The sequence below is a fragment of the Arvicola amphibius genome, chromosome 12 (genome assembly GCF_903992535.2).
Source record: "Arvicola amphibius chromosome 12, mArvAmp1.2, whole genome shotgun sequence".
In the NCBI taxonomy this organism is placed as follows: Eukaryota; Metazoa; Chordata; class Mammalia; order Rodentia; family Cricetidae; genus Arvicola; species Arvicola amphibius.
In genome coordinates, this window is record NC_052058.2 from 120,524,741 (window position 1) to 120,540,853 (window position 16,113).

General features: G+C 45.3%; 1 long non-coding RNA gene across 1 annotated transcript in view; it reads right to left on the reverse strand.

Moving 5' to 3' along the window:
- The window catches only part of LOC119802701, a 43,484-nt gene extending 27,600 nt beyond the window's left edge, over window positions 1–15,884 (reverse strand). The window contains exon 1 of the long non-coding RNA XR_005283492.1: window positions 15,645–15,884. This is a non-coding gene — a long non-coding RNA (uncharacterized LOC119802701). The remainder of the gene's footprint in view (window positions 1–15,644) is intronic.
- Between the last annotated feature and the right edge of the window lie 229 nt (window positions 15,885–16,113).

Below are 16,113 nucleotides of genomic sequence, written 5' to 3' on the forward strand. Positions count from 1 at the left end.
ATATTGATACAAACTTAAATTATATTGAATATGTTACAATTTTCGTCTACAATATTTGTATACCTAGATAAAGTTATTTTATCATATTGTATGCATGCATGCTTAAGATATCCTATATATTGATATAATTTTAGGATACATTTATTATATTGCAATATACATTTCTACCTCTGATCAAGATACGCATTGTTTACATTTTGAGGTCATTGTCCTCATTTGTTGCATAGTTGTTTAAAGATTGTTTAATATTCTAACATGAAGTCTTAGTCTTTATATAGGTATTAAGAATTATAGGTCAATAGTCATCCATGTTTGTCATATTTATAGTTAGACTAGCCAGGTTCTTTAGATACATAGATTGTGTAATGGGTTAATTAAAAATGCTGCAGGTTCCCGAGTTGTTGTAGCAGCAGAAACATTGCAGGTCCCCAAGCAGGGGACAGGCAGTTGGTCCCACGACCATACCACAGGTCCCTGAGCAGGGGCAGACAGCAGGCATGAGTCCTGAGAGCAGCCAGTCCCAGGTAGGGATGGTGCACAAGACCACGAGGAGAGACAGACAGATGGGCAAGCCATGAGACCACACTGCAGGTCTCCGAAGGTGGCTGGTCCTGGGCAGGGAGCCATGTGGCGGGCAAGAGACAGAGACATGGAGAGGCATGCCATGCAAAGTGAGGTTGCATATTTATTTAGGGGATTATGGAGAGAAAAGAGAAAAGAGGAGAAGAGCAGAGAGGCAGAACAGGGGAAAGGGAGAAGTGGGGAGAGGCAGAAGCTGCCTTTTTGAAAGGGAGATGGAAAAGGAAGAGACTCAGGCTGCAAGCAGAAAGGAAGATCTGCCTGCCTCAGTGGACAGGGCAAGGGGGAGGAAGTGGACAGGGGCTTGTCTCTTAAAGGGACAGGACAGAACACTACAGATTGTATTCTACATAGATAAGTAATCTTCAACCACTTCAAAGAGCTGTAGAATATGGCATTTAAATAACTTAGGGTTCTGCTGACGTGAGACATCATTGCTCCTGGTATCACTGATCTATTCTCGAGAGTATGTTGAGCCCTGAAGATGCTCCACTTGGAGTTTGTTTTCTTCTTGGCAAAACTGGCCTTTGGGCAAGGAACTGCCCATGCATCAACCACTGACAAAATGAACAATGTCTGGACAGGACAAGCAGGATATAATAAAAAGACTGTCAAACCTTGCCAAGACAGGGTAAGACTGTTTTGAAAAATGTGCTGCCTCTGAAAATGGTCTGTTAGTTACTCTTGGCCTTAGCCAAAGTTGGTTGCCCCAACATTGCAAACGAGACTTTGGGTGATTGCCCAGGTAGCCCGCTGTCTGTCATTTGTTGCACATTTTGGAAGTTGCTTGATTGCACTTCCTGCTTACTCAAGTAATATTATTTTCCTTCTCTTGTCTACAATGTGGTTGAAGACTAAATAGTTGTAGTTACTTTCCTCTCATGACTTGGCCAAGTTATTTATAATACTTAAACTCCTTAGGATATGATAATTATTGAAACATTTTTCACATGTTTCTTGCTTGGTATTTTTTACACTGGTTGTAATTCTTATTTTATACCTGATATTTGTTATTATTTGTATATAATTTTGTATTAGACTTAAAACTCTCTTATTTAAACTAAAGAGGGAGGTGCTGTAGGAATTCCTACTGCCAGTAGCCTTTAAGTTACCTGCCCACTTGGGCATGGCCTCTTATACTATATATGCTGATGTAAAGCATGGGTTTGGTCTCTCTTCCAGCGGCATGATTCAGTACCTTTTCCCTGTTGGTACAGAGGATCATGATCTGTGAGTCTACCCCTAAATAAATAACCCTTTATTATACTCAATTCTGAGCTAGTGTGGGATTTCTTTTTAGCATCCTTCTTCAACTGCCAGTCCCACCAGACCATCCATCATCTCTAAGGGAAATTACCAAGCCAATGAGGCAGCTAGAGCTGCAGCCCTTGGAGGCCCAGACCAGTCTAACCCACTGCAGGACACCTTTGTGTTATAGCCTACATCCCCACTGTCACCCCTTGACACTCAACAGATCTGTCCTATCTACACCAGCTCTTCTTTCCTAATAGCCAGACCCTGGCTCACTTAATCAAGGCCTACCTGCAGCCCAACCCTGAATACTTGTACTTCTCAGGGGCTGTTACTCCCTCTTATAAAATCTGTCAAATGTCAGGCACCACCCACTTTTCCTACTCACCAGGCCAGAGGCTCTCTTCCTGGAACTGACTGCCAACTTGACTTTATCCACATGCCCAAAGTGAAATGTTCTAGGTACCTCCTGTTCTTGGTGGATACTTTCTCAGGGTGGGAGGAGGCATTCCCCACCACCAACAAAAGGACTCAAATGTCTCCAACCTCCTCCAGGAGATCATTCTCTGATTCGGAATCCCGACCTTCCTCCATTCTGATGATGGTCCTGAATTCACCTCCCAGATTTCTCAAACCCTATCTGAAGCCCTCAGCATCCCTTGGCATTTCCATATCATACACCATCCCCAGTCCTCAGGAAAGATAGAATGAACCTACTGCTCCTTAGAAAACACCCTTCTCAAGCTGCCACAGGAACTGCACCTTGCCTGGGTAAAGCTCCTGCCTCTAGCCCTTCTCAGACTGTGGGCTCTCCCCAGGAGAGAGACCCCTTTCCGTCTTCCATTGGAGTTCATGTATGGACAGCTGGTTCTGACCCCTGCTTTCACCCAGACCCTCACCTTGCCCCTTACTCTGTCATCTCTGCTCCCTCCTTCACTGACCACTGCCTATCCTAGACATATGCCAACTCCTGTCTGTACCTAGTCAACACTGAGAATCAGGTCCTTCTCTCCCCTCCAGACCAACATCCCTCACCCTTTCCCCCTAAATGACAGGACTCCCTCAAGGTAATTCTTGTACCCCCCCACAGCCACTATATTTGAGGGTCTCCCTCATTGAATTCACCTTTCCCACCTCAAGCTTTTTACTCCTCCACCTCAAGACATTTCCCTACAAATCAGTCCCAACAGGACCCTGCTCCGAGATCAACCTCAGCCCCAGTTCCAGAACAATAAGGCTCTACCCTGTCTGCCGTGCTCGACTCTACTGGACTGTAGTGACATTTTGTTTATGTTTTAACAAATAAAGCTTGCCTGAAGATCAGAGTGCAGAGCTAAGCCACTTGAGGCCGGGGAGTGGTGGCACACACCTTTAATTCCAGGACTCGGGAGACAGAGGCAGAGAGGTCTCTGTTAATTCAAGGCCCCCCTGGGCTACATAAGATTGAATCTGTCTAAAAGAAACATCTCACACAAAGGTGATTGTTGACTGAGATTTCTGTCTTGCCCAGTTCTGTAGCCTTTCAGTCCCAAAGAAAAACACAGAGGTCTACATTAATCATAAACTGATTGACCTAGTAGCTCAGGCTTCTTATTAATTAATTCTTGCATCTTACATTAACCCATTATTCTTGTCTGTGTTAGCCAAATGGCTTGGTACATTTCTCAGCAAGGGAGTCTCATCTTGCCTCCTCTGTGGCTGGGTGACAACTACAGACTGAACCTTTCCTCTTCCCAGAATTCTCCTGTTCTTGTCGCCCCCACCTCTACTTTCTGTCTGGTCGCCTTACCTATACTTCCTGCCTAGCTACTGGCCAATTTTTATTAAAAAGAATACAAATGACAGGATAAAAAGACCATTGTCCCACAGCAGGTGATCCCAGCACTTTTAATCACACACCTTTAATCCCAGCACTAGAGAGGTGGGACCAGGCAGAGAGATGAATATAAGGCAGAAGGAGACAGGAGCTCAGGGCATTCTGAGGTTTGGTGGAGACAGATGGAATCTGAAGATGCAGTCTGGGGACAGGATTGCCCCTTCAGTTTGAGCATTTGTAGAGGTAAAAGAACTCTCTAGTGGATGGCCTGATCTTCAGTATTAATCCCTATATCTGGCTCTGGGTTTTTATTATTAAGACCAACTAGAATTCATGCTACATGTACATAGACTTTTTCTCCTTTCACTCCTGTCTGCTTCTGTCCAGGGAAACTCTTATATATGGAGATTCGAGGTTCAAGAAATCTCCACTTTTAGCAAACAGTCCCTCCGGAAAATACTGGGAAATTGTTCCATAACAGGCTGTCAGGAGCCAATTAAAATCCCTGTCTCCTCCATATCCATTCCTCTCTTTCAATCCATGACCTCTCACCTGCTTCCTCTGTGGCCAGGCAGACAGATATGGAGGCGGCCCGTACTGGTCTTGCCAATGTCATGTGCCACAAGAGCATCCTTGCTCCAGTCCTTCCTCACTGGAAAAATGGGGCCTTTACCTCTGTATCATGGACCCAAGTGGGAAATGGGTGTTATTGGTAAGTGCTGCCATTTCTTCAACACAGGATTAAATCCAGAGAAAATATATCCCGATTCCTCAACCCCTGGAGATATGGGAGGCAGAGGAAGTGATTCCACATTCCTCCAAGATCATACATAACCTCTCTAATGTCCCCTCTCCTAAAGAATACAAACCTGCCACTTTGCCTCCTGCTTCAGGCTCTGACCTCAGCCTACCAGCTCCTTAATGTCACACTATTTGGCCATTTGGGGACTGCTGACTGTGTGTTCTGCCTGGGACTAGCTCACAACTGCCACTAATAGCCTCTTCCTCATCAAACAACCTTACCTCACTATTCACTAACCATCCCAAGTCTAGTGTTGCCATGATGCCTTACCTTTTCAATATCACCCTCTTTGGCATGGCAAACTGCTTTATGGTGTCCGGGGTACATTTCTTAGACTGCAATAAAACGTTAGCCCTCAACAATGCCCAACCTCAACCCCAGTGCCCTACCATCCAGAGCACCTTCATTCTTTGTGATGTGGGCACCAAGGCTCAAATATGTCCTGATGCTGTTTGGCAACCACTGACCTGGCTGAGTTATCTCCCCAATTAACAGGTATTTTAAGGCATTTGCTGGACTAAAGTTTGGCTCATTTAGTAGAGTACTTGCTTAGCATGCACGGAGCACTGGCTTCCTTATCCAGCTCTGCACAAACCAGGTGTGGCGACACATGCCTGTCCTCCTAGCATTTTGCAAGAAGAGGCATAATTTAAAGTCACCCTCAATGACAGAGCAAGTAGGTGGCCAGTCTGGGTGCTCATAAACAGCAAACCAAAAGGAAAGGAAAAACAAACAGTGAGGAAGGTGTTGGGTGCAGTGGGGTGGTCCATTCTGACGACAGTGATCAGAGCAGGATCCTGCATGCACAAACAGTGAGCTGTGGGTGCTGTGGGGTGGTCCATTCTGACAACGGTGATCAGAGCAGGATCCTGCATGCACATACACAGGTACACAGGGAGCTAAGTACCTACAGAAATGAAACTCCAAGTCCCCCAGTAGCACGTGACATCTCTGGTTCACCTCATTTTTTACATAGGTAGCAGGGCCTAAAGTTTCCAGATGTGTTCTTGTGCATACAAAACATTGCCATACATATTTCACACAACACGGAGGTGCCATCATTGCCTCACTGAGCAAAGCCAAGACCCACAGGTACCCACACTTGCCCCAGTTCACATTTGAGCCCTTCTCTTTATATCTGAGACACCCAAGGTCAGGAACTGAACAGCAAAGTGAAGCATCACGCAGGGGTGGCAGTCGCCCATGTGAGTGCCAGGGCACAGTAGATGCTGGGTCCCAGAGAAATTAGCCCAGAGTAATCTCCAATTCAATCTCCATGATACTTGCATATCCATCTGCCACCACTAGGTGACAGTGCAGCGTAGTGGAAGCACACGGGGCAGAGCAGAGCATCGGAGAATTCCCAGGAAACCCCACCCCCAGCAGCCTAGCATTGCCTGTTTCTTTCTCTAATCTCCAGGGAGAGGATAACAATCATTCCTGGCCAATGCAGTGATAGGAGATTAAGTCAGATGAACTGGGTGAAGAGCCCAGAATTGTGCCTATATAGAGAAGGTATTAAGGAGTATATGCTGATGATAACTAAGCCATGTTGTTGTTGTTGTTGTTGTTGTTGTTGTTGTTGTTGTTGTTGTTGTCGTTCTTGGTGGTGGTGGTGGTGGTGATAATAGTGATGGTGATAGTGATGCTAATGATAATTAATTCATGGTTGTCTTAATTAGAGTTTCTATTACTGTGATAAAACACCATGACTGTAAGCAACTTGGGGAGGAAAGGGTTTATTTCACTTACACTATTACATCACTGTCCATCCCAAAAACAATTCAGGACAAGAATTCAAGCAGGAAAAGAATCCGGTGTCAGGAGCTGATGCAGAGGCCATGCTGGGGCAGGAGGTACTATTTACTGGCTTGCTCCTTGAAGTTTCCTGTTTAATGTGGTCCATTTTAAGTTATCCCCCCCCAAAAAAAATCCTTAAAAATAACTATCCTTACAAATTTCTTAAACTTGGGACTGGAAAGATGACTCAGCAGTTAAGATCACTGGTTGCTCTCCCAGAGGTCCTAAATTCAATTTTCAGCCATTGCATGGTGGCTCACAACCATCTGGAATGAGAGCTGATGCCCTTTCTGGCTTGCAGACAGAATATATACATTAATAATTTTTCTAAAAAAATCTCTTAAATTCAGCCGGGCGGTGGTGGCACACGCCTTTAATCCCAGCACTCGGGAGGCAGAGGCAGGCAGAACTCTGAGTTCGAGGCCAGCCTGGTCTACAAGAGCTAGATCCAGGACAGGCTCTAGAAACTACAGGGAAACCCTGTCTCGAAAAACCAAAAATAAATAAATAAATAAAAAATCTCTTAAATTCATATGAATATCAAAACAAGTTGTTGGATCATGGTCTATGAATGAAGCTGTGTGTGTAATGGTCTGCTTTGTCCCTTTAAGAGACAAGCCACACCCACTCCACCACCACCCCTGCCCCATCCACCGAGGCAAGCTGATCTTCAGCTTCCAGCCTGAGCTTCTTCCTTTTCCATCTCTCTTCCTTGAAGAGGCAGCTTCTGTCTCTCCCTTCTCCCACTTCTTCACTTTCCCCTTCTGTTTCTGTCTGTCTGTCTGTCTGTCTGTCTGTCTTGTCTGTCTCTCGCCACGTGGCTCCCTATCCAGGACCAGCTGCCTTCTGAGACCTGCGGCATGGTCTTGTGGCATGCCCATCCATCTGTCTCTCCTTGTGGGACTGGCTGTCCTCTAGAGGCCTCTCACCTCTCACGGCTCCCTGCCTGAGACTGGCTTCTCTTGGGACCCGCTGCCCACTGCCTGCCACCACTTCTGGGACCTGCGGCGTGGTCTCAGGATCCACTGCTCGCTGCAACCACTTGGGGATCTGTAGCCTTTTACTTAAACCATAACAAGGTGCTGTAACTCAGCTGTTTTGTGGGTTTTCATGGTTTCAGCTATGGGTAGCAAGCCATCCATGTCCGTTAATCCAGCCTCCCCCTGGGTGGATGCCTTTTAGAGGCCCTAAAACCCCAGACATTAATGCCATACTTCTTCATCTCCTACCCTCACTCCACCAGTGTCCCACTGGCTCCACTTTTACAGGTGCTTTCTAACTACTGTCAGTGCACAGGCAAATAGAAGGAGTTTCCTCAAACTGTCCCTGCCACTGCTACCACTGCCAACAAGATTGGTCAAATCCACGAGGCAGCTGTTTTCAATTCCAGCCTTTTGCTCCACGCCACAGCTTGTGGCATGGCAGATCAGGGACAGGGCAGATCACACCTCTAGGTCTTTTATTATTAAGCTTAAAATCCCCACAGCTCAAAAATCGTGGGTTTTCCATACAATATGTGACCACTGCCATTTTGACTGAGGTCAGGTGACCTTACCATCATCTTAACTGAGGTCAGGTGACTTCATCGCCACCTTAACTGAGTGGCTTTTCCATACAGCATGTGACTGCTTCCATTTTGACTGAGGTCAGTGATCTTACCACCATCTTAATTGAGACCAGGGGACTTCACTGCCATCTTGGCTGAGAGCCAGGTCAGGTGACCAAGTCCCACCATCTTTACTGAGGTATTCCCTGTCTGGTCCCTCAGTGCTGACTCTGTTTCATGTGCATTTCATGCAGTGGCATGCCTTTGGTAGGGCCCACAAAGAGCATCCACTTCGCCCAATTCCTGTTCACTCTGTGTGTGTGTGTTCATATATGTAACTTAAATGAACCTATGTTTACAGTTAAATGTCATATTGCCTGCCCATTATATCTCACTTCAGACTAACAAAGCAACAAGTTTCATGTTTTAAATTGGTATGTACTTTTAAGTCTCTTACAACAATACCGTATATTTAACCCAACCCTGATTTAAAATATATTAAGCTGTTCTCTACTATTGCTAGTTCTGCTGTTAACCTTCTATTGCAAGAAATCTTTTCTTCTTTCTGTCTTTTTACGAGTGTAAATCTCACCTGTTGAGAGCCAGTACACTCAAGTTCAGACCCAGCTCTCCAGGCAGATTATGTACTGTAGTTACACCTGATAAACAGCCCTCAATTGCTCAGAGATCTGGGGAATATGGCATTTAAATATTTAGTTATTAAAAAACTTTTCATAACAAAAAGAGACAACTTGGGTCCTAGCAGCAGCACTCTATTTCCTCCAAAGAAGACAGAAGACAAATGGGCACAGAACAACATCCATCTGTAATTCATGTCAAATGCCAAGCGCTGACCACTGGGAAAAACTGCCTTTCATCTAAACTGCAGATCTCCAAACATGGACAGAATCACTAGAATAGACAGCCTAGCTTCTCAGGTCAAGGTAGGCTTGTCTTCCTACATATTTCTTAGCACACAGGATCTTCTGGAGCCTGGCAGGCCCTGCACTAAATAGCAAAAGACAAAAATGACCTTCAGCGACCAGGGAGGACCCTGAAGAATAGCTCTAAGTGCCAACCAAGTAAGTTCTCATTTTTTAATCAATAATTTTATCCTTCTCAAAGATTTCTGATGCAGTTTGACAGCTGAGAGGTTTTGTCAGTTTAAAAGGATAACCTCAGCAGGGCAGCGGTGGCACATGTCTTTAATCCCAGCACTCGGGAGGCAGAGGCAGGCGGATCTCTGTGAGTTCGAGGCCAGTCTGGTCTACAAGAGCTAGTTCCAGGACAGGCTCCAAAAGCTACAGAGAAACCCTGTCTTGAAAAAAACCAAAAAAAAAAGACAACCTCACCAAATTTCAGTAAAATACAAATACAAGACCTGCAAGTTATAAAGGTATGAGAATCAAATTTCTCTCTCACGCTGCCTTCCATAGTCTTAATGATACTTTTCATTTTGTAAGAAATATCTGTCATAGTCATACTGATACAAACTTCTGTTTCCACAAACCACCCAAAAAATAATCTTGTGAGTTCCAGAGAGCTGAATTGAAGGATCCACCTTAAACAGGTCAGATACACCCCTCTCAATTCCCTGGTACCAATTTTTTTTCCTAAACTTAACTTTGTCCTCTGTTCTGCCAATACCTTAAACAGGTGTAAGAGACATCAGACATTTTCATACCACAAACACGAGAACGGAACAAAGAGATCAGCTATGCCAGGATATGACCAGCACCCAGCTTTCTCAGGTCCCCCCCCCAGAAGATAACACCCACAAATAAGCAAGAAGCAGTCTTGGGAATCTGCCGCCCCAATTCCTTTAACCTGTTGTGCCTAAATTCCCGCCTTTTTATTATAAAAAAAAGAGACAGAATGTAATGGTCTGCTCTGTCCCTTTAAGAGAAAAACCATGCTCACTCCCTCCACCATCCACGGAGGCAAGCGTATCTTCAGCTTTCAGCCTGAGTTCCTTCCTTTTTCATCTCTCTCTCCCTTGAAGAGGCAGCTGTCTCTCCCTTCTCCCACTTCTCCCCTTCCTCTCTCTCTCTCTCTCTCTCTCTCTCTCTCTCTCTCTCTCTCTCTCTCTCTCTCTCTCCTCTTCTCCCCTTCTATCTATCTGTCTCTAGCCTGCCACGTGGCTCCCTACCAGGATCAGCCGCCTTCAGAGACCTGCAGCATGGTCTTGTGGCATGCCCATCCATCTGTCTCTCCTCCTGGGACTGGCTGCCCTGTCTAGATCTCTCACCCACCACGCGGCTCCCTGCCTGGGATTCGTTGCCCCTCATGGCCCACTGCAACCACTTGGGAAACTGCATCATCCCTGCCCGCTACTTCGGGACCTGCTGCCCACTGTAGCCACTTGGGGATCCTGCAGCATTCTACCTAAACCATAACAGTGTAAGGCAAATTCTGAGAGCTTGTGAGAAAACTCCTAGAAAAAGATAAGAGTCTTTTGACTTTTGTTCCTCCAATACGTGGGTTGCTCTCGGAAAGAACTTCCGTGCCCCTCCCAGCTGCAGTGAATAGGAGTGGGTTTGCTTCCAATCACCATCCTCTTACTTATTCAGGTGATGTTTCCAAGCATGGGTTGTCCTCGTGACTCTATACACCCTAAATGCATGTGACCTTTGCTCATATGATCTTGCTTAACCCTCAGAAAATAAATTGTCTGATACTCTGAATAAAGTTGGCCATTGCATAAGACTTTAGCCTGTCTCATTTTTCGGTCCCGTTCTCCCAGGTTCATGCCACCAACTACAGCAGTAACACAAGCTGAATACATTAAACATACTATGCTACCAAGTGAGCATCCTTGTGCCAAAAGAGAAGATTCAAAGCCACAGCAAATGAACAACCACACGAAAACACAATCAAATGTCTCAGAGAAAAGACCAGTCTTATAACTCCAAAGACTGTCTTCTGAAATCTGTTAGGTCTCAAACCCAGGACAAAAAGCTGAGGTGTCTATTTAACATATCATAGCATACCCAGATGCCAGGTTCCCCCTGCATCCCTCAGTCCCTACCTGTTACAAGGCATGGCTGGCACACCCTGCCCTCTACCCTGAGCCCTCCAGCCCAGGAGCTGGGCTGCCCTTCCCCCAGAGGCACTTCAGAGGCACTTTCCTATATAATCTAGCCATTTTGGTTACCCATTTTTTACCTTGCCCTCTTGTTTCCCTCTCTCCCTTTTCCCTTCCCCTTCTCTTACTTTCCCCTTCCCCTCCCCTTGTTCGCACATGGCTCAGGGTCAAGTCCACTATAGGCTCTCCCAGATGTACAGGATCTGAGTGGGAAAAAAGAAAAGGAAAAAGAAAGAAAGAAAGAAAGAAAGAAAGAAAGAAAGAAAGAAAGAAAGAAAGAAAGAAAGAAAAGACATGACTGCTCCTAAGTATGGTAGTAAAGAAAGTTTACTGTAGATAAAAGGGAGACAGAGCCAGAGGCAGAGACATCCGGGAGAGTCCAGAGTGGACATGACCAGACTGAGCCGGCCCACGTGGGAAGTCGGGGAGAGCTGAGAGAGGGCAGTGATGTGTAGCAGTCAGGAGGCCAAAGGTGCAGAAAGGAGTAGGTAACCAAAATAGTTGGATTATACAGAGAAGAGCAGCCCAGGCCCCTGAGCTGGAGAGTTCAGGGTACAGGGCAGGGTATGCCAGCCAGCCAGGAGGGTCCTGTGACAGGTAGGGGCTGAGGGATGCTGGGAGAACCTGGTGACCAGGTACATTGTGATGTGTTAAACTAGCACCTCAGCCATTTGTCCCAGCCTTTTTTATTGTTAATCAGTGAATGGTAAGGGGTGACATAATCATCTATGACTACTTTCTGCTGACATTGGAGTGTCATTGTTTGGGACTCAAAAAGACGAAATGTTGGTCAAGTCCAGGAAGAGCAAGCTGTTCCACTCGCTCTCCAGGTTCTGCAGAACCAGCGCTTGTCATCTATACAGAAATCCACATTGTAGAAAAGGCGGTAGACTCATGTCTTTGAGTCAAAGTAAAAGCCTGGGAACCCAAAAGTGATTTTGATTAAAAGCATTAGTATTTTTTCATCTAACCAGAAGACTGGGCGTATATAGACTAAACAGATGTTTTCAGTGCAATGAGAAGCATTTTTAAGTCTATACTTAGAAGACAACCAAAGCAGATTTTAAAGTCTTGAGCTTGTGACTATGATGTAGTGAGTGCTCACCAGAGCTAGGCTAAGAGCTTATCAGAACTCCAAGGATGAATGTTTAAACTCTGGACTTTTGAGTCTTAGTAGAACAGAAGCATAACAAGGGAAAGGAATCTGAAGCCTCCTCGGCTTTTTTAACGCCTTAAGTCACTTTCTTACCACACCTTCAGCTCGCATGTCCTCGGACCTCCATAACTGCATCTACACACCTTCAAACACCTCCTTAGACCCCAGAACATTTCCTTAGATCCTCACAACCTCAGCTCTGTATCCTCAGGCCTTCCATAATCTTTACACCTCTACCCCATCCTTCACCAGGAGACACAGGTGGTTGGTTAGTCATCGTAAGGTGAGTTCCTTTAAATAAAGGAATAGTAAGAAGTGACATTGAAATCTGTTCTGTGAGTTGATCTCTTTTCTGCAGTCAGACAGCAAGGTAAGCCATGTCAAGACCTAGTAGTAGCCCTAGAAAAGTGAGGCCTGAGAGAGCGGAGAAGGCAGCTGAAGCCATGGTTGTCGACGCCCTTGGAGATCTGAAGAGGATAAATTTCACCTGAGTAAGCAGGAAGCACAAGCCAAGCAGTTCCCAAATCTATTAAAAATGTCAGGGACTTACTAGCTGCCTGGACAATCGTCGTAGGTTCCTCTATGGTCGTTGGGGGACGAGGTCCCAGGGCAGCATTGGCCTTCAGCAGCCAGGACAGAAAATCTGACAGACTTTCCTACAGAGTGGGAACTCACAGGGAACTGGTCTACCTTTTCTAGGCAAAGCGATGTAATCAACTCCCCAGTGTCCTGCTTGTCCACAGTCTGGACAGGGTCCTGGCATCAGTTGAGGTGAAGGGCAGTTTTTTCACCCAGTGACCAGCTTTGCCATATTTAAAGCAAGCTCCAGGTAGAGGTTGTTCTGAGCCGATTGTCTTCTTTGGAGGAGATTAGGGGCTGCTAGGATCTGGCATGTCTATCATGAAAAGCCTTTCTTATTAAACATTTTAAATGCCACATTCAGCATATCTTTTTTTTTTTTTTTTTGGTTTTTCGAGACAGGGTTTCTCTGCAGCTTTTTTAGAGCCTGGCCTGGAACTAGCTCTTGTAGACCAGGCTGGCCTCGAACTCACAGAGATCCGCCTGCCTCTGCCTCCCGAGTGCTGGGATTAAAGGCGTGCGCCACCACCGCCGGGCTCAGCATATCTTTTAAGAGTTTGTGGACTATCTATCTATTAAACATACCTAATCTAGTTACTTGCTTTTGGCTTTACTGTGAAACTTATACAGGAGGCTAAATAAATCTGCTCCTGTAATTAATCACATTAGTACTTAACATGACTACAAGTACAATTCTGAACACATTGAACAATGTGATCATTTATAAGGTGACTTTTAACTGTATTTTTTAAATTAACTTTAACAGTTTACAATAAGCTAGTGGCTTTTTAAGACTAGGATTTTACATTCCATCCCCTTTAGGCTCAGCAGTCTTTGAGATGAAGTTCTTCTCGTGTAGAAATACAGCGCTTCAGTCACAGACACCGTTCACAGACACCGTTCACAGACACTGCAGCCTCAACCGTCCTTCTAGAGTGCGCCACTGCGGAACACTGCAGGGTCTGCCTGGCTGAGTTTATCCAAGCAGTTAAAACAAAGTGAGCAAGGACAAAGAAGCTAAACGAAGATTACTATGAACCTGAGTAGACCGTGGGAATTCATAAACTTTGGTTGTCAAATATACCTTATTTAGCAAACATACGTTGTTACTTATTTAAATTTTCTAGCAGCCTGGTGTTGAGCAGTTAGTAAAGACATAGATCTTAAATCAGCTTTTGTTAATCAAAACAGACCTTTATAACCTTAAATTTTATGATCATATACAGTATATTCTAAACCAGAATTGAATCACATATATAGCATGTTGTTGGAAATATAACCCTAAATTTTTATCATCATACAAAAATCCATACCAGTTCCAAACATTTTTGAAAACCTGTTTTTGCTTCCTTACTCTGAAAGGAGGTAGAGTAATAAAGACAGGGCACAAGAGGGACTGAGAAGTTTTATAGCTGCTGCTGTGGGCCACATGGTCATCTTAAGATGAAGTCACAAGGCACAGACCCTTTAACCTTAGTAAATATGGCTGCCGGTCATGTGACTGCCTACATCTTGAAGGTCATCAGCTAAGAGGGAGAAGAGCAACCTGGTTGCTGTTTAAAACATCTGTTTTCCTAAACAAGAGTTGAATCTAAGTTACATATACAGTATATTATAGCTAACAGTTGAATTACATATATGGGATGTTGTAGCAAATTTCAATTTTCATATACAGGTTTTAATTATAAGCCTTTCATTATAAGATTAAAGCCAAATATTGTTACAGATTTTACAGATTCTTCAGCTACGCCCAATGAACTAACCAATCCCAATATAAAGACTGTTTGCACAATGGTCTTAAAACATATCTTGAGAGCAAAGCACAGAGAAATCATAGAAATAAAATATTTAAAAGTGGAAAGTTGTAAAACCTCTGAGATAAAAGAATTTGGGGCCATTATTCAGCGGCAGAAGTTGTTGCAGTCTGCCAGAGTGTGGAAGGAGTGTGCCATCTCCGGCCACCTGGCTGTGCCGAGGCCAAGCCATCTCAGGAAGACAGCCGAGCCTTTAAGAAAATCTCGGAGTCCCAGAAAGAAACTGGGTCTGAGGAGCAAAGGAGGAACTCCAGATAGGGAGGGTTAGGCAGCTAAGAAACAGAAAGCAGTGTAGCCCTAAGGGACAAGGAGGAACCAGCAGGATGCCGCCAAAGGAAGGGCTCCACATAGCAGAAGCTGAGAGGGCGTAGAGAAGCCATGGGACTCGGCACTTCCTAGGGACTGGCTAGGAAACCTGACGCATCTAGGCCAGGGGAGCACAAGGAGAGATAGAAACTCCGAAAGGGCAAGGAAAGGGTCACAGACCCCGTGTCAAGAAGCTGTGGGACTCAGTAGGCAGCTCCTAGGAGAAGGTGAGAAAGAGCTGAGGGGAGCCACGAGGAAGCAGACGGGCTAAAAAAAAATTTCAATCCGGGTCTTCCCCCAAGCGGACTGAGAGATTTGACAGAGAGAAATGTCCCAAATCACAGAGAAGAGGCCGCCCTTTCCGTGTGATGGGTGCCCAATAAATATGGCGAGAAGAAGCTTCCTAGAACACGGGTATGACTCTTGTAGTAATAGCAGACAAAACAAGGAGCTCCGTAGAGACGCTGGGGAAGAGACAAGTGGTTAGAACAGGGAGAAGAGACGCGAGTGTCTCAGTGAGGAGAACGGCCCTTGCGGTGGGGCCCAGAGGGCATAGCAGGGAGGAGAGACGGATGACTGGATAAGGTGGTAGGAAAAGGGACTGAAGAGGGGGACTCTAAAATCGAATTTGGTGGGTGGCAAAAACCAACAGAAGCAGCTGGGCTGCGGTGGGGAACACCTTTAATCCCAGCACTCAGGAGGCAGAGGCAGGCAGATCTCTGTGAGTTTGAGGCCAGCCTGGTCTGCAGAGCGTGTTCCAGAACAGGCTCCAAAACAACACAGAGAAACCCTGTCTTGTAAACAGACAAACAAACAATAACAGAAAAGAAAAGAAAAGAAAAGAAAAGAAAAGAAAAGAAAAGAAAAGAAAAGAAAAGAAACCTAAGAGAAGCAAATGATCTGTACCTACCTTAGAAGAGTCAGGTCAGCAGCTTGGTTCAGAGCAGCCTGGTTCCTTGGGGAGGAAACTCATTTAAACCACTCCCGCCATTTCAGCACCAGATGAATAAGAAAAAGAAATAAAAAGGAAAGGAGAGGACATAGCTCCTCCTAGTTATGGTGGAGGAGGAAGTTTGTTATAGATAGAAGGTGGAGCGTAAGTAGAGCCAGGGACAGCTGGGAGAGCAAGGGGAGACAGGACCAGGCTGGACTGGGCCATGTGGGAGAGGACAAAATGAGGTGTAGCAGCCAGAAGGTCAAAAGGACAAAAAGGACTGGTAACCAAAACAGTTGGGTTATATAGGCCATTCCGTGGCTCTATCAGTCCGACAGTTTCAGCATGGTGTAATAAGACCAGCGGATTCCATGGGCATAAACCCACCGCCGTAGTTCCTTAGCTGAGAAGCGGAATACACAGAAGCAATGCTGGATGGAGGACC